Source organism: Monodelphis domestica, chromosome 1 (genome assembly GCF_027887165.1).
Source record: "Monodelphis domestica isolate mMonDom1 chromosome 1, mMonDom1.pri, whole genome shotgun sequence".
Classification (NCBI taxonomy): domain Eukaryota; kingdom Metazoa; phylum Chordata; class Mammalia; order Didelphimorphia; family Didelphidae; genus Monodelphis; species Monodelphis domestica.
In genome coordinates, this window is record NC_077227.1 from 283,137,545 (window position 1) to 283,156,636 (window position 19,092).

Genomic DNA, 19,092 nt, shown 5'->3' on the forward strand with positions numbered 1-19,092 from the left:
TCTCTCAGAGATAGAAAGGTTTAGGGTTTTGTTTTGGTTTTTGCCACCATTTTCTCCCTAACCAATTTCTTCAGTCCAACCCAGCGTGGAACATAAAACATATTTAATATTATTACTATGTAGGTGTCAGGTACAGGTATTGGATCTAAATCTGTTAAGTATATGGAGGCTTTAAAAAAATCCCTGAAAGAAAATGATAGCTAAATGAGGAGCATTCAACTCCTATTTGTAACAATAACATTAATACTCTAGGAATCTTCAAATTTATGGGTGTGGATAGTCCCTCTTCCATAGCAGATTGTAATCCCATTTTTTAAGGATGATTTAATGAGGTCCAGGATTGGTTACAGGTGATTATAGTAATAGCTGGCATTCATATAACTCCTTCATTCTATTATTTCATCTGTCTTTAAAATAGCCACCTTTTCTTAAAGCTACTAAAAAATGGTCTTGAACTTTTTTAGTAAGTCAGTTTCAATTTTTAGTCCTTCTTATCAGCCATATGGATAAATCGGTGGCTAACCTGTTAGCATTTGTACTTTTTGAAATGTGTTGTGTACATCTCACACCATATGCCAAGGTATGTTCTAAATGGATACATGACTTAGCTATAAAAGGTCACGTTATAAACAACTTAGAGGAGCAAAGAGGAAAATACATTTGCCAACTATGGCCAAGTGAAAAGTTCATGACCAAACTAGGAACAAAAAGGGTTAATAAGATAAAACATAATTTTAATAACATAAAATTTTTGTACAAAGAGAAGAAGTTAACAGGATAATATTTATAGCATATTTTGCTGATAAAACATATTCAAGATAAATAAGAAACTAATTAAAATTTATACTAATAAAGACAAGTAAATAAATGGTCAAAGGATTTGAACAGGTCAAAGAAAGCCAAACTATCAACAACATAGGGGTAGGGGGGGAATGTTCCAAATAACTAATAATTCAAGAATTGAAAATTATAGCAACTTGTAGATTCTACTTAAAATCCCATTATCTTTGGTTTAGATGACAAAAGGTCATAATAATTGTTGGAGGACCTTCAGAAAAACAGGCATGCCAATGCATGATTGGTAGATTGTAATTGGTTCAGCCATTCTGGAATTTGCCTACATTTGGAATTATGTCTCCAAAGTCACTAAACTGAATAGACCCTTTGACCTAGTGATACCACTACTAGATCCATACCCCCAAAGAGATCAAAGAAAGAAGAAAAGGACTCATGTACAAAACTATTTGTAGCAGCTCTTTTGAGTAAGAAGTTAAAAGAGTATCCATCATTTGAGGAATTATAGAACAATTCATGGCATATACATGACATATTATTGCCCTATGAGATATGACAGAAAGGAAAGTTTCGGGAAGGACTTCTGTGAAATTATCTAGATTGAAGAGAGCAGAACCAGATGAATAATTTCTACAGTAGCAATAACATAAAGAAAAACCTTGAAAGATTTAAAAACTATAATCAGTGAATGCTATGTAGAATTCCAGAGGATGATAAAGCATACTATCTGCCTCTTGATAGAGATATGATGGACTCAGTGTAGGAAATTAAACATGCATTTTTGTACATGGCCAATGTACATTTATTTTACCTGGCTATATCTGTTTGCTGCAAGAATTTTGTTTTTCTGATGCCCCCTGCCTTCTACCATGGAGGTGTGTAGGACCAGAGTAAGTAATAGGGTTGCCAAAAAAGAGAATCATTGAAGCATTTTCTTTAATACACAGAAAAAGAACAGAAGGAAATAGAGACATGCAAGATAGCTTTGAAAGTCACACACTGAATTTATTAGATACTTAAAGGAAAAATAAGTTCTATGTGATAGAAATTTGCAGTTTTATATGTAACCCTCTGTGTTCTGCTGCATATAGAATATGACAGTGCTCATATTAATTAACATTTAAGATCTTTATTTTTAAAAGGATTAGGGAAAAGAAAATGTATTGGCATCTATATTTTATCTGCCAAATTGGGGAAGGAGCATCTGGGTGGACATTGTGGGGCAGGGCATGGATTAAATTAGTTCTAAAGTTCCCTACAGTTCAGCATTAAAGCTGGAATGGACTTTAGCCAGCTGATTAACCCCTCCCATTTTACAGAAGAGGAGACCAAAGCTCAGAGAAACTACTGGTGTTAAGTAGCAAAACCATAATTTTAACCCAGTTCCTCTGATTCTAAATCCATTGCTCTTTCCATTGTACCATGCTGCACCATCTATATCAAAGACAGGCTACCAGGAAGAAAATAATATCCTCGTATTATATAGTCCATGTACAATAGAAGAAACTTATAAAACATTATTATTATGGTATAAAAATATTGTCAGGCAAATCTTGGTTATAATGTAATGAAGTGCCTTGAATTAAATTGTGCATTTTACTTTGTTGGTGTGTGTTCTTCCTTTTGTGAGTTCCCAGTAAAACAGATTACTGATTTCTCCAGAGCTTAGCACTATACTCTCTTCTGAATTTATAACTATTTTCTCTCTTGTGGAATGGGGGGGGGGGTCGAGAAGGGAGGTGGAATAAGGAAAGGGAAGGGAGAAGGGAAAAGATAGATTCTCTCATTTAGGTTTAAAAATTTTAAAAGTGCATTTTTAAAAATGCAAGTTATATAGAGTTTGGGGAATAAGGAAAGGCAATCTATTTGGTAGCAATCTCTCCCAACTATACATCCATTTTTGCAATTCAGAGATTTCATGTTTTCTTCATGGATGTGAAAGAATTCAAGATACCTAAATTGACCTCCATTTGTATACTTGACCCAACATTGCTTTTCAGCCACTAGATGAGTAAGTCAGTCTAACACTTTTCAGGCTCTCTCATATCCAGCCTGAATGTCTTTTGTGTGGACTTGGTTTCAGAATTCACAACTACAATGCCAGCCAATCTTATTACCTGAATATTAATGCAGTATCAAGGTGATGGCATCCTTGAAAACATATAAAAGATTTCTATAGATTAAGATTGTTTTGAGGGCTCTAAAACTGGAAAGCACTGGAACTGAGGATTCTATGTATCAATATTAGCAAATGGGTTTAATTCCTGTCTCTCTTGGCCCTACATTTCACAGATCCAGACACAAACCGGTTTCCAAGTGTAGGCTTGACCATGTCACTCCCCTGTTCCAGAAGCATGCCCCATTGCTGTTCAGATAAAATACAAATTCTTGTGTTTGGCATTGAAAATCCTTTTGCAATCTGGATCCAGCCTGTCTCTTTGAGCTGATTACACACCACTCTTCTATATATTCTGTACTCTGGTCAGACCAGCCTCCTTGCTATTACCTGTGCATGCTCTTCCATCCTCTGCACCTTTGCCAAGGCTGGCCTCCATAATTGGAATGCTTGACCTCTTTCATATTTGTATCTCTGAGCTACCTTGGTGCCCAGCATAGGAGGCACTTCATAAATGCTTTGTGATTGCTCTCCAGCTTATGGGGAAGTACTTGCTTGTGTGTTTTTTAGGGGAAGGGGGACTAGAAAGAAAGAATTTTGTTTTGGCATTTGTAAGACTTATTCAAGGCAGCAAGCATTTTATTAAATAGTTTCCAGTACTAGAAACTTGAGCTAAGCCTAGGAATACAAATACAAACAAACAAAATGATAGTCCCTACCCTTAAGGAGCTTACTTTCTGAAGGTGGAAAATAGTACATGAAAGAAAGTGGAAAGGGAGGAGACAACTATCTCTTTTATTTCTCTTCTATAGAAAATAACACTCTGAAGGTTAATGATTTCTTTCTTCAACACTGCACATTTTTGCTAGTAAAAGCAAGAGACAAACTGTGAATTCTAAGTAGTATTCACAGTGTGTGTGTCCACTATATCTGTATTGTCTGATGTGGGTCCTCCTCAGTACAACCAGGCAATCTTCCTTCCTAAAAGATCTCTATACTACTTAATGCAGCAATCTTTCCAAACCTTCTTTTTTCTCCTCAGGCCTTCCATGCCTCCCCTTCCAGTCTCCTCAGTAGAGTACTTTGCCTCATATTTGACTGAAAAAATTGAAACCATTACTCTTGAGCTCCCTATTTTCCTTTTTTCAGACATCATTCACTATCAGGGGATCCTAAGGGGTCCTGACAAACATTCGGGGGTCCCAAAGGGGTGAGAAGGATGACACATGTCAGGAGAGCCAATGAAACTGGTAGCAAATACCCCTCCCTGTCCTCTCCTCCTTCACTCTAGTCTTTTATGAAAAGGTGGCCCTTTTCCTTGCCAAGACCAACCCTCTACATAGCCTTAAACCCATCCCATCCTATCTTTTCCAGTAAATTGTCTCACTATCATCCCCTCTCTTTCTTCTTGTTTACTGGTTTTCTCTGCTGTCTATAAACAATGTAAGTCTTCCCCCATCCTTTTTTAAGCCCTCTCCAGTTCTTACCATTCCTGCTATTGTCCTAAAAAAAAAGCAAGATATCCTCAGGGAAAGGTATCAGTGAGCATGGGTCCAGTGAGTCAAATGATTGCCATCATCTCTCAAGACCCAGTGGAGCTAGCCTAAATCCCTGAGCCCAAAAGTCCCAGGAATAGTAGCACTTTTCTCTCAGACCACTGATCCTGCTTCTAGCTCTGCCCCTGAAGCTATCATCAAGGGGAATAGCTTTTGTAGAGAAGGGGCCTACCTTCCTGACCCTCACTACACCAACTGCCACCAATAGACAGATGCTGAAGCCCCTGACTCATCAAGACTTAGAAAAGAGTTCTAGTCATCAAAGTCCATGACCTCCTACAGGGACTCTCATAATGGCTTCCTAATTGGTCTCTGTCCCATATCTCTCCCCATTCCAATCAATCTTTTACACAGCTAACAGACTGATTTTTCCCAAAGAATTAGTCTGCTATATCATCACCCTTTCAGACACACCCAGTAAACTCTATCACCCCTAGGATAAAATATAGAATTCTCTGTTTAATATTTTAAGCTCTCCACAGGCTGGCCCCTTGATACTTCCCAGTCTTTCTTATACATTTCCTATCCATGCACTCCATCTCCCATTTCAGTGCCTTTGCCCTGACTTCTCCTTGTCCACCCTCCCTCTTCAACTCCACTTAGAATTCCAGGGTTTCTTTAACACTCAGCTCAAATGCTGCCATTTTTAAGAGGTCTTTTGTCCCCCACCCCCACCCCGGTGTCTAGTGCATTGCCCTCTAACATGACCTTGTATCTACTCTATATAGTGGGTATATAAATATTTATGTCCATTTCTCTTCTATGTGAACATAATAAGCTCCATGGGAGCAACAAGGCAGCTCAGTGGATTGAGAACCAGGCACAGAAACTGGAGATCATGGATTCAAATCTGGCCTGAGACACTTTCTAGTTATGTGGACCTAGGCAAGTTACTTTTAGCCCTCATTGCCTATACCACTCTTCTGCCTTGGAACCAATACACAGTATTGATTCTAAGATAGAAGGTAAGGTTTAAAAAAAAAAAGTTCCTTGAGGGATAGAAAGTACTTGAGATAGGACTTGACCTTAAGTCTTTCTCCAAATTCAGAGCTCTGGGGACCACACCAGCTACCTGCCTGGCTTACAAGAGGTGTTACTAGGAGAGTAGAGGAGATAAAGGCAAACATTTCCTGAAATTTAAATACTGTGTTCTTTTTTCCCCCCTTTGTTTATCTATCTATCTATCTATCTATCTATCTATCTATCTATCTATCTATCTATCCATCTATCTATCTATTTATTGGCATTGTTTTTTTTAATTTGGTCAATTTCAAACACTATTCCTTGGTTACAAAAATCATTTTCTATTCCTCCTCCCCTTCCCCCACCCCTCCCATAGCTGACACGTAATTCCATTGGGTATTACATGTGTCCTTGATCAGAACCCATTTCCATGTTGTTGGTGTTTGCACTAGGATGTTAATTTAGAGTCTATATCCCCAGTCATATCCCCCTTGACCCATGTAATCAAGCAGTTGTTTTTCTTCTGTGTTTCTACTCCCACAGTTTTTCCTCTGAATGTGGATAGTGTTCTTTCTCATAGATCCCTCCAAGTTGTTCAGGAACATTGCATTGCCACTAATGGAGAAGTACATTATGTATGATTGTACCACAGTGTATCAGTCTCTGTGTACAATGTTCTCCTGGTTCTGCTCCTTTCGCTCTGCATCACTTCCTGGAGGTTGTTCCAATTCCCGTGTTCCAGTTCTCCACTTTATTATTACTTTGAGCACAATAGTATTCCATCACCAACATATACCACAATTTGTTCAGCTATTCCCCAATTGAAGGGCATCCCCTCATTTTCCAATTTGTTGCCACCACAAAGAGCACAGCTATGAATATTCTTGTATATGTATTTTTCCTTATTATATCTTTGGGGTACAAACCTAGTAGAAATAGTGTGTTCTTAATATTTATATCTCTTCCCCTCTTCCTTAAGTCTAAGGTTTAAATGCCGACCTTCAGTTTTAGCCCTACTGAAACATGCTAGTGTTTGCAGTTAGGTCACCCTAACCTTACTGAGAATGAAGATGGGAAATCTCTTAATTGTATTCCTGGTTTTGTCAATAGCTTAGACTTGCATCCCAGCATGGCACTGTACTACTTCACAAATTTCCTCTTTCATCAGAAGAGTTCATCAGTCTTCAAAAGCCATCTTCCTTCCAGCACAAACCCCACAGACCCATATTAGGGATCTTTGTGATGTGGACATCCTGCCTTCTTTTTAAAATAGCCCAGGATTTTATTTTTCCTTTTCCTGGTTAGCCACTTTTGCCACGTTGGAACCTTGAGAAGCAAGCTACAGCCAGGATTACTGGGCAATACTTTGTGCCAGGACAAAGGCCATAAGCAGCTGAAGTCATTTCAGGTTCCCAGTAAAGAACAAATTTAAGAGCTAAGGTTGTACTCTGCTCTGGCCATCAGTAATTGAAAATCAGTGATTTCTGAGAAATCAGAATCATTTTTCTTCTCTTTCTGAGAGACTTACCTGTTATATGTTTAGAGAAATGAAAACTCTTATTAGTCTGTCAGATGACAGGCACCAAGGAGATTTGAATCTATAGGGAACACAAGCAGCTTGGCTAGGAGTCACATGCAGCCTGTTGGTAGATCTTGGGACTGCCAAAATCATGCTTACTATAAAATAACCCATTTGTGCCTTTGAGAATAGAGCAGCTGGATGTCAAAGAAGTAACTAGAATGAGGAAGACTCATCTCCTAAGTTCAAATCTTCCCTCAAACACTTAATAGCTGTATAACCCTGGTCAAGTTATTTAACTCTTTTTGCCTCAATATCCTCATCTGTAAAATAGCTAGAGAAAAGGAAGTAGCAAACAATTTTAGTATTTTTTTAAACCCTTATTTTCTGTCTTGGAATTAGTACTAAGTATTGATTCCAAGGCAGAAGAGTGGAAAGGAATAGGCAATTGAGGTTAAGTGACTTGCCCAAGACCACACAGTTAGGAAGTGTCTGAGGCCAGATTTGAACTCAGGACCTCCCATCTCCCTACCTGGCTCTGCCAGAATCTTTGCCAAGAAAACCCCAGATTGGGTCACAAAAAGTCAGACACAATTGAACAGTCAGGGTATGGAGTTCTTTTTATGAGGAAGAGGGGGCAATTTCAAGAAAATGATTATGAGTTTAGTTTTAGACATGTTGAATTAAGATATCAACATAGGACATCCAGCCTGAGATGTCTAGAAGAGAATAATGGAAGAGATGGGCATGGTTGGAGTGGGGTCAAGAAGGATGAGGATAAAAGAACAGGAGGTTGAGTTTGGGATTAATTTCTCCTGTGTTGCCTATAATTGATTAATACTGGGAGAGAGACAGAGGACAGAAGAGAAATAGCCATGAGAGAAAGAGCAGTAAATAGAAAAATAAAGCTCAGGGGCAGGTAGGTAGCACAGTGGATGCACTGGTCCTGGAGTTGTCAAGAAGTCCTGAATTCAACTCTGACCTCAAATTAGAATTCTCTGGAGTCTATATGTATGAATTTATAATTATTAGTACAAATTAGAGAGAAAGATCACGATCATCTGATCGCTTCTAATTAATCTGTATGCCACCTCTACTCAGCTCCATTTGCAATAATCTCTAGCCTGAAAAGAGAGTGAGTACTTGCTCTGTCCCCTTTCATATAAGGCCAATGATGACACTTCTTCTGTATCTCTCTGGTTGGATAGACTTGACCTTAGTCCAGGTCAGAACCCAGTCTTCTGGTCACCAGGAATTATGTAGGACTTAGGGCCAGTGTCTCCCAGGGGAGCCACAAGACTTTTAGCATCCTCCCATAGTAGCCTTGGGTGCCCAGGGTGGGGCTGATACTGATCAAAATGAATTTTCAAATGGAATAAGGAGATAATTTATATAAATTCACACACACTTCCTAGCTGTGTGACCCTGAACAAGTCGCTTAACCTCCATTGCCTAGCCGTTACCACTTTTCTGCCTTGGAACCAATACTCAGTATTGATTCCAAGATGGAAGGTAAGTGTTTTAAAATAAAAAGTCTCACCTTGTTAACTGAGGCCTGAAACTTAATCTGATTTCATGCTTTTGCCTCCTGATTTCCCTGCTTGGTGAAAAAAAATCCTCCCTTCTCTATTTTTTCTCAAGCATCTGCCTACTGTAAAGGATAATTTTAGCGTTGTGACCTAAACTATATTAATTATTTGGTCACCATGGATATCCCAAATAAAAAAATACCCAAGTCAGTTGGAAATTTATGGTGATTTAATTAATATAATGGAAAGAAATTTAAGAAGAAGGGAGAAGGAAAGGGTGTAGGATTTCTCCTGCCTGGCTTGTGCCTGGTAGGAAGATTAGAGGCTCTAGAAGGTAAGGTTTTGGAGAGTAAAAGAGGAAGGAATCAGCCTGAACTCCAAGAGGGCTCAGCCAAGATGCCTGAACCTGAATTAGCTCAAGGGCAAACTCACCAGACAAATAGTTGCCACCATGCCAAGATGTTGGTACGTTTAGCATGCTGCCAGCCAGAGACACCTCTCTGGGAAAAGAGCCCAAAGAGAGGAACTGGCATGCCCCTATATAGACGGTTTTACGTCACTTTCCTGCGTCTCATCTGTACCAATGTTAGCTTAGCTTGACTTAGGACAGCCCAGGGGTCTGTTGGCTGTTTCTGCACATGTCTGTTGAAGGCCATTTTCTCAGATACTTAATCCTTGAGTATGGTGCACTCATTCCTGACCTTGTTAAACTAAGTAGGGTGGAGAAATGTAGAGTTCCCAAGACTTGATTCTGTTAGACCAAGTATCTCCATTGTTACTAATCAGGAAATAGCTAAATCAGATCTTCTAAAGTATGGTGTGAATAGGGTGGAGTAGTTTTAAAATTCATACTACCTTGCTGTCTAATGTGTCCAAGACAAAAAGGTTAACCAAAGTTAACCTTTTTCAGGGTCACAGGTTCTGGTGACATAACTTGGCTAAAAGTCTGGACTCTGTTATGAAAAGAGGCTTAGATATGAAGTCACAAAATTCTAGGTTCAAATTCAAGCTCTCCTATTTATTTCCTTTTTGACTTTGAACAAGTTATCAGAACAGTTCTAGATAAAGTGATTGGGAGGAGGGGGGAAGACAATATTACTGTCCTCTTTGATTCTTCATCATATCCTAAGATCCTATGAAGTCCTGTGTTAAGTGCCTGCTGTATACAAAGCAAACGCAAGCTGTCAGAATAAAGAACTGGTCTTAACATTGGACCTGTACTTAAGCCTAGCCTGTAGCATGACACTGAGTGTGTGACCCTAGGCAAGTCCCTTTAACTTCTTATTAAGGCTATAAATTATAGAGGAGTTGTACAGTTCTGCATCTAGAGAGTTCCCCTGTACTGATGAAATCACAGGCACGATCCCACTGCAGAAGTGTCAGAGGTACCAGGGATACATCCAACTATGAGTTCTGGAGTTTTTGGGGATCTTGACTATCATTGCAGATATAGAAAGAAAGCAGGGGCAAAATTAATTTCCTTTTGGTCAGAAAACACCAAATGGTTATGTGGCAGTACAGTGACTGGAAATGTGTTAGACCTCAATGGATCCCTACTTTGTTTTCTTATTCTTTTCATCAAAAATTCACCTGGAGAAAGTTAGAAGACATCATTTGAGTCTCTGAGCTTTTTTCTTCTCAAGTTGAATAAGCCTGTGACACAATTTTAGTAGACTTTATTATACATCCTTATTGTGACTTTTAACATCTGAATTCTTAGCTTACATAGCAACAGCTTTCTTGGGTTAGCCCCGGCTTCTGGAATGTAGGAGAGCCTTGAAGGAATCGTGGTTAAACCATCAGCAATATCAAATTACCTTTAGATGTTAGGATCTTGAATAGATTTAGAGCTGGAAAGAGACCCTGAAGATAGCATTTTACAGATGAGGAAACAGGCCTAGCAAAGTCAACTGATTTTCCTTAAGTTACATAGGTTATCCATATGGTTGGCAAGTAGTGGTTATTTAAATGCTTTCTAAGTTAATGAATGATCTATACTCCAATAACCTCACCATTTACCTGGGCAGATGGGATCATACACAGGACACAAACTTGACTCTTGATGCCTGCCTACCTGAATGATACAAAGTAGCCCTGGGCTAACTACTAGAAGTAGTTATGCTATGGAGTCAGGAGATCCAGCCCTGTTGAATGCCATGCATATTTGGATACATCTTATGAAGTATATTTCACTTCCTTATTTCTTTACTCTTAATTATATTTTTAAAAATGTTGAGTGCAATATCAAATAAAATGGGCATTTCCATTTACAGAGTAGAACAGAAAAAGATTATACATGAAATTATGAATCTATTATTTAAAAGTAGCTTCCTTTTCCTTTAAATATTATAATAAATTCAACATGTTACTTATTATGAAAGCCATTCTGCATGTCTGTAATTGCTTCTGGCTTTCTTTTGTGTTCATTAAAAGAAAAAAAAATTTCAATTACCTTCTCTTTTAAAAAAAATGTTTGGCATTTCTATACCTATTTCTCCATACTTCCCCATTTGAAAAAAAAGGGAAAAAAATCTTTGCAGCAAGCATACATAGTCAATAATAAATAATCAATGTCCACATTCACATGTCTGAAAATGTATGTCTTGTTCTGTACCTTAAGACCATTTCATCTCACTAAAGAGTGGGTAATATACTTCATTATATCCTCTGGAATCATGGTATGTCATTACATTGATCAGAGTTCTTAAATTTTTCAAGATGGATTTTCTTTACCATGTTGCTGCTGCTCTAGAAATTGTTCTTTGGTTCTCACTTCCTTCTGGATCAGTTTATAGAAGCCTTCTCAGGTTTCTTTGAAACTGTGCATTTGGACAGATCCTACAGAGCAATAATATGCCATTATATTCATATGTTATGGTTTGTTCAGCCATTACCCAATTGATGGACACCCTCTTAGCATCCAGTTATTTGCTGTGCTCAAAGGGGATGGGCCCAGTAGTAGGATCACTCAGTTTATTAACTTTGGGAGCACAGTTCCAAAATGCTTTCCAGAATGACCAGACCAGCCCGGTCAACTCTACCAACAGTGAGTTGGTGTACCTATTTTCCTGAAGTCCTTCCAACAATTGTTACTTTTTTAAAAAAATCATCTTTGCCAATCTGATGGGGGTGAATTGCAACTCTAGAATTGCTTTGTGTTTCTGTAATAATTAAGGGTTTGGAGCTTTTCTTCATTTCTAAGGCTTGGATTTCTTCCTTTGAAAACGGATTGCTTATATCCTTTGAATATTTATCAATTGGAGAATAGTTCTCATTCTTAGAAATATGAAACAGTTCCTTATATATCTTGAAAGTGAGACCTTCTTACCAGAGAAACTTGCAGCAAAGATTTTTTCCAGTTAATTGTTTATTTTCTAGTCTTAGCTTAGTTGGATTTGTTTGTGCAAAATCTTTTAAATTTTGTGTAATCAACTTATTCTATCATTCTTTTTATCTCTTGTTTATGAGCTCTTTCTCTACTGAATTTCATTTCTAAAAAGTGAGTCAGGTCCTTTATTCATACCTTACATTGATCTCTCCTATTCCTTTACATAGTAAAGTACATTTTTCTACCTTGACAATATTTGTTATCTTGGACCTATATTGAGGTCATTCTGTCAAGTAGACTGGCACAAAAAGACCTTTTAGTAACATGATCTACTGGGCAAGTCCTGAATTTGGAGTCAGAAGACCTAAGTTCATAAGTGTTTTTTAATTAAAATTTTCATTTTAATAACAAATTTCCACCTAACTTTTCCAAAGTAATATGATCCATATTGTCTCCCTCTCTTCTTTCCCCCCACTCCCAGAGCTGACAAGTAATTCAATCTGAGTTATATGTATATCACATAAAACATTTCCATATTATTCATTTTTGTAAGTGAATAATCTTAAAGAACCAATACCCCCAAAACATATACCCAAATAAACAAGTGATAAATCGTATGTTTTCATCTGCATTTCTACTCCAATAGTTCCTTCTCTGAAGATGAATAGCATTCTTTTTAAGTCCTCAGAATTGTCCTGGATCATTATATTGCTGTTAACAAAGTCTTATCACATTTGATTGTTCCACAATATTGCAGTTACTATGTATAATGATCTCCTGGTTCTGCTTATTTCAGTCTACATCAGTTCACATAGGTTTTTCCAGCTCTTTCTGAAATCATTCTATTCATTATCCCTTATAGTACAATAGTATTCTATCACCACCCATACACAATTTGTTCAGCCATTCCCCAACCAAGGGACATCCTTTTAGTTTCCAATTCTTTGACACTACAAAGAAAGCAGCTATAAATCATTTTGTACAAACAGAAGACTGACTCTGCTACTTATTACCTGTGTGAACTGGAGCATTTCACTTAACCTTTCTCTGGCTTAACTTCCTCCTTTATTAAATGAGATGCTTGTGCTAGACCTTGAAGCCTTTCTTTCTAGCTTGAATTCTTCATTCCTACAGACATATATGATCTGGATACTCAGCCTCTAAAATGAGTAAGATCTGTTTTCCTTTATGAGCATTTAAAATTAATTCCAACTCATAAATAACATTTTAGGCTCTTGACTCTTCTCTCCTTTTTCTAGGGGTTTGATCAGTAAATAAACATTCTCAAATATTCCGCTACTTTCTGGGAAACTTGTGCTTAGACCTTTAAATAGGATGGGGAATAAGGGTATGAAAAGTAGAGAAAATGAGCTATTCTCCTTCAGCTCCACCAGAGACAGTTTAGTATAGTTAAAAAACTAAAACAAAGCACACAGACCTAGGAGTGAGAAAACATGTAGCATGTCACTTAAACCTTGGTTTCCTTTTTGTAAAATGAGAGTAATATTACTGGGTTAATGATAAAGAGAATCAAAGATGGGGTGGGATTGAGGAGGCAGTTAATTGGATGGAGAAGACAAGAAGTTAGCAAGTTATTTGGAATTAATTGAAAATAGTAAGGAAACAGATGTCCTGTTCATTTCAGGTCTGATTATACTTAAAGTAGTTAAACTACAACCTTGAATTACTCCTACCATTAGCATTCTCCACTCCTACTCACAAACTGCTTAATAGAACTGGGGGAAATTATAAAACCAAACTGACTGGGTCCCCTACAAATTTATTTTATCTAATATCAACTGGACTCTTTCCACAGTAAGACAGTCGTTTTGGAATCCTTTCTTCCTAATAGATTCACTATTTTACTTCACACAGAAACTGTTCTAAACCATCTCTTCTTTCCACCAACCCTGCCATAGTAATCCACTTCCCTTCCCTCTCAGATGAGGACATATCTAATTCTTTATTAAGAAAATAGAGATGATTTAGCATTAGCTTCTTCTACATCTCAAAGTTCCTTTATGTCATCGTTTATTCTCTTCTTTTATTTTTATCTCTAGCACCCAAGAATGTCTGACACCAGGTAGCCTCATTATAAATATTTGTTGATTGGTTTTGAAGATCAAATAATTTAATTTCATGGATGAGTAATATAAGTGTACATAAAGGTAAACTGACGTTAATTTAACATATTCTCTATGTAATTTTCTTTCTTAAATAAAATTTTTATTTAAACCCTTACCTTCCGTCTTAGAATCAGTACTGTGTATTGGTTCCAAGGCAGAAAGAAGAGTGGTAAGGGCTAGGCAATGGGGGTTAAGTGACTTGCCCAGGGTCACATAGCTAGGGAAGTGCCTGAGGCCAGATTTGAACCTAGGAAAAGTATTTTTTAAAGACCTTTTTTTTTTTAAAGGTCTTTTTTAAAGACCAAAAAGGAAAAAAAAGTGGGGGAATGTTTAACTGAGGAATACATTAAAAGAGTCTGAAAATATATGCAGTGTACCACACATAGATCTCTTACCTCTGTAAAAGAGTAGGTTGGGGGCAGGATGACTTCTCATATATTTTTTTTTTTGAGTCATGCTTGCTATATGACCATTCTTAAAAAATTATCTTCTCATTCTATACTAACAGGTTTCAGTTAATAAGGAAAGTTTGGAATTTTGTTTTTTTATTAATTTAGTTTAAAATTGTCAGGATTCCCTGTCACAGGTTGAATGCCTAAGAACCAGAAGATAAAAATACCACCTAGCTGAACAAAGTTCAGGAAGGGATGAAAATTTTCCTTAGCTTAATATTTTTTAAGCTAAAGGTGATATTTTCCCATACAACTGAAGGATACTTTCAAACTAAGATCTAGATCCTAGAATGAGAAATGATTTTTTTGTTTTCATTTTTAAATTCAGGTATCCTTTAACACAAAACCTTCACTGTTTCCCTTCCATCTGCTTTACTTTTGAAGAATTACACTTCCCTCCCTCAGTGCTATGCACATAAATGGCACTCTATAAATGTTTGTTTTCCTTAAATTTTAATATATCTCCAGTAAAACAGTGAAGATAAGTGTCCCTGAGAAGAGTAATCAAACAATTCCTCCTTTAGGGAACACTGTAAGGTATTTTAAGCCAAAGCATAGTTGTTTTCTAAACTTATTAGCAACTATTTACATTCACCCCTGTTCCCAGACTTTTTTCTGATAGTAAGGGGGACATTATAAGACTTGGACATTCCTTTCTGGGAGCCAAGTCAATTAATAAACATTTATAGATCCACTTTAGCACTGCTCTAGGCACTAGAGATACAAAGAAGTGAAATAATCTCTATCCTGAAGGAGTGTTTTACATTCTATTAAGGGTGACATGTACATATATATGTTATATACAAAACCAATTCAAGGTGGGAGAAAGGAATTGGCACCAGGGGAGGTTAGCAAATTCTTCATGTTGACAGTGGGGCTTGAATTAAAATCTTTTTTTATCCCCCTTAGTTATTGAATTGTTCAATTATGTCTGACGCATTATGACCTCACAGGCAATACTATCCATGGGGTTTTCTTGGCAAAAATACTGGAGTAGTTTGCCATTTCCTTTTAATAGGATTACGGCAAATAGAGGTTAGGTGACTTTTCCAGGTTCACACAACTAGTAAATACCTGAGGTCAGATTTGGATCAGAGAAAGAACTAAGTTAATCTGGTCCCCCAAAGTGTTTTCTGGGAAATATTCCTAGGTAGAAATAATAATATAAGACCAACAAAAATTCATTATGCGTTTTGAATTCAAAAGAGGGTAAGATATCTGTGTTTCAATTAGTCTAGGAAGACATAGGATTAACTAGAAGTGATTTAAGAGATTAAATCCAGTTCTAGCGATTTGTAGCAAAGGCAACTGAGGTTTGCCCAGGATCACACAAGTAGGAAGTGACAAAAACAGGGTTTGAATGCAGGTCTTCTACCTCCAAATCCAGTGATTTTTCCATTATACAACCCTTTCTTTTCTCATGGACAAGAAGCAACTTTAAGTTGGGCATTAAAGAATGACTAGGATTTGAGTAGTCAGGAAAGCATATGTATTGGCTCCAAGGCAGAAGAGTTGTAAGGGCTAGGCAATGGGGGTTAAGTGATTTGCCCAGGGAAAGTGTCTGCAGCCAGATTTGAACTTAGGACCTCCCTTCTCTAGGTCTGGCTCTCAATCCACTGAGCTACCCAGCTGCTTCCCCCACCCCCCCACCCCCCCACTGGGATAACTTTAACAGAAAGTGGTGAAAAAATAAAAAACACAAATGTTAATACAGTGAACCTATGAGAAATTGAAGGTCAGGTTCCCATGATAACTAAAAGCTGTCATCTTTTGTGGCTAACAGAGGCTACAAACACTACAACTTGAAATCTAATACCTTTATTTTCTTGATAAGTCATATCATTGACTTCACTCTCCAAAGGAACTGTCACTATGCTTTGGGGTATAAATGCAACACAAAACTTGAGTTTTAAAGGCAAATAATGAATATATGCAACAAATTTCCAGAGAGCTCTTTACAACTGTAGGGTTGTACAAGTTATACAAGGTCGAATAAGACCAGTCAAGTGCTTGGTAGGATACCTACTACTCCACAAACTTGCTCACATTGAGCCTCTCACTGTTTTTTTTTTCTCTAGCCACTGTCCCTAGCCACAAATGCACTCAGTTGCCAAATACGAAAATAAAAACTAGGTTACTAATAACTTCATGCAAATGCATGAAATCTCAAAATACATGTAAATGCTTTTTCTTTCATACTTTTTCCTCAGCTCTCTCAGAGCATTACGTGAAAATGCCCAGGATCCCACAGGAAAATAGGACTGTAACATTTAATAGAGTTGAAGGAAGTGGTGAGGATCCTAGAATATAAGAGTTAGGCAGAGGGGATTTTAAAAATAAGTTATAACATCATATGCTATAGTATTTAAATTTTGTAGTATTTAGAGCTGGAAGTTAACTTTAATTCCTGACAATTTCCTTCTACCTGTCTCCAATCCCCATTTTATAAATGAATAAACTGAAGGCTCAGAGGAGTTGTAATTTCACCAAGGTCATATAGGTAGTACAATAGGTAAAGAATTCAAATCTTTCTCTTTAAATACAGTGTTCTTTGCCCTGTAACTGTTGCAGACAAACCTACTCATTTTACATAAGGAAACCATAGCCCTGAAAGGTGGCATGATTAATTTAAAGTTACACACTATGACAGTGGCAGACTTGGAACTGGAACTTAAATTTCCTTATACTGAGTCTAGGTTTTTTTTTGTTTGTTTGTTTGTTTCCCAACATTCCTGCAACTATTATCTCAGAAATCTGGGTATATTACTTTTAATAAACATATTTTAGTCAACCACTTAGGGCTCCCCCCCCCTTTTCTCCTCTCTTTAGTTAGCTACCCTTTAATTTCCTTTCATTCTTCTTTCCAGGGCTTCCCACAGTTTCAAGGTGAAAGAGAGGATAAGGTGGTAGCCACGCATGCACCTAAATACATGTACATGTAAGTTTTTTGTCATTATATGTTTGTTATTTTTGGAAAGTAGGAACACTGTACAGAGAGTCTTACACAAGTGTGATGATGGATTGATTACGAAATTAGGGTTTCTTGGGCTTGTTGCAGTTCTCATATAAAAATACCAGGATAGGCTTTCCAGGAGATGGATGCCTGCTTTCCTCAAAGAGAATAAATTTGCTCTTCCTTTTGTCATATTGTCATTTCAGGAAAAGTACTTTTTAGCCACTCTTATTATCTAGGTTATGATTATAATAATAATAATAGTTATCTAATACTTGGAGGTTTGCAAAGCACTTTATAAACATAAAGATTCTAATTTGAGTTTCACAACATCTCTTTGATAGAGGTATTAGATATAATGAGCAATTCTTATAATTATGGAAGTCAGCACAAAGTGTACCACCCGTTCACTTGGTGGGAGAGGGACTGAGGGTGAAACTTCTTGGATACCCAGAGGCCATTGCTGGGAAGACCAAAAGACAGTTTACTGAAAAACTCTCCTGAAATGATTCTTTGGAGAGGAGGAGATAACCTGGTCATCTAGTAGATGCCTGTTTTACCTAGGTCCCAACCTCACTTATTTCTATACTGCTGAAGTATTGTCAGTGGTCCTCTACTTTCATTACCTTGGGTCAAGGCTTTTATCATCCTCTACCTTAGTTATTCATGGCTCTGACAATACTTATCAGAAAATACCTATTTTCTAGATGAAAAAACTCAGGCCAGGAGAAGCTAAGTCACTTACTTGCCTATGATTACATAACTAGTAGTAACAGATGGGGCTTGAACCTAGGTGTTCCTTTCTTTAAGTTCCATATTGTTTTTGTTATGCCAGGCTGTCCTCAGAGATCTCCTCTTTTAAGAGGTCAACTGATTTACTCAAATATACACAACCAGAGTTGGTGGCAGAGTCTGTACTAGAGCTAGAATCTCTTGACTCCTGGTTGAGGGTGTTTTCTGCTAGAAAACAAAACAAAACAAAACAGGGACGTTGAGATGGTTAGGGGTAAAAGAACCCTGGTTCTAAGTCAGAACAGGCTACAAGGAAAATTCAACTCCAAGGTTACAGATCCCTTTCTTCTATGATCTCATTCCAACTTAACCTTCCCAGCCTTCTCTCCAGTTTCTTTTAATCAGTAGTCTACATTCTAGCTAATCTGTACTATTTATTCCCAGACTGTATATCTCCTTCTAACTCTATGCCTTTCTTCTTTATTCCCCACCCCTCTCAGTGCTGCCCCCTCTCCCCATAGGGTGAAATAATATTGTATCCCTTTGAGGTCCAGTTCAGGATCTATCTCTTCCATGAAGACTTGCTTGATCACAGACCATAAAATTTAGAGCTGGGGGACTTCATAGATGATCTAATTCAGAACCCTCATTTAAAGCTGGGAAGACTGATGCTCATTGCATTGAAGTGACTTGTTCTTGGTCACATGAGTGTGCATCTGGGATTTAAACCCAGGAATCCAAATTGAACATTTTTTACCATTTTGATGCTATTGGGTCATTTCAGGCCAACTCTTTGTGAAACCATTTGGGGTTTTCTTGGCAAAGACACTGGAGTGGTCTGCCATTTCCTTTTCCAGATCATTTTACAGTTGAGAAAACTGAGCCAGTAGAATTAAGTGGCTTGTCCAGGGTCATTCATATAGTTGGTAAGTATCTGAAGTCAAATTTGAACTCAGATCTTTCTGACTCCAAGCCCATCTCTATCCACTGAACCACCTAGCTGTTCTGCATTTTTGCCATATT

At 37.5% G+C, this 19,092-nt stretch overlaps 1 protein-coding gene and 1 long non-coding RNA gene across 3 annotated transcripts in view; one reads left to right on the forward strand and one right to left on the reverse strand.

Annotated features, from left to right (window-relative positions):
* Positions 1-19,092, forward strand: part of SUSD6 (sushi domain containing 6) — a 112,850-nt gene that overhangs the window by 34,953 nt on the left and 58,805 nt on the right. Inside the window, exon 2 of one of the 2 annotated variants that reach the window (XM_007473114.3) lies at positions 17,252-17,322. The exons of the other annotated variant lie outside the window; for it this stretch is intronic. The gene's annotated coding sequence lies outside the window, so the exon portion shown is untranslated. The remainder of the gene's footprint in view (positions 1-17,251; positions 17,323-19,092) is intronic. 2 annotated transcript variants of the gene reach the window in all.
* LOC130456332 (uncharacterized) overlaps positions 1-19,092 on the reverse strand; it is a 125,133-nt gene that overhangs the window by 25,935 nt on the left and 80,106 nt on the right. The gene's annotated exons all lie outside the window — the stretch shown is intronic.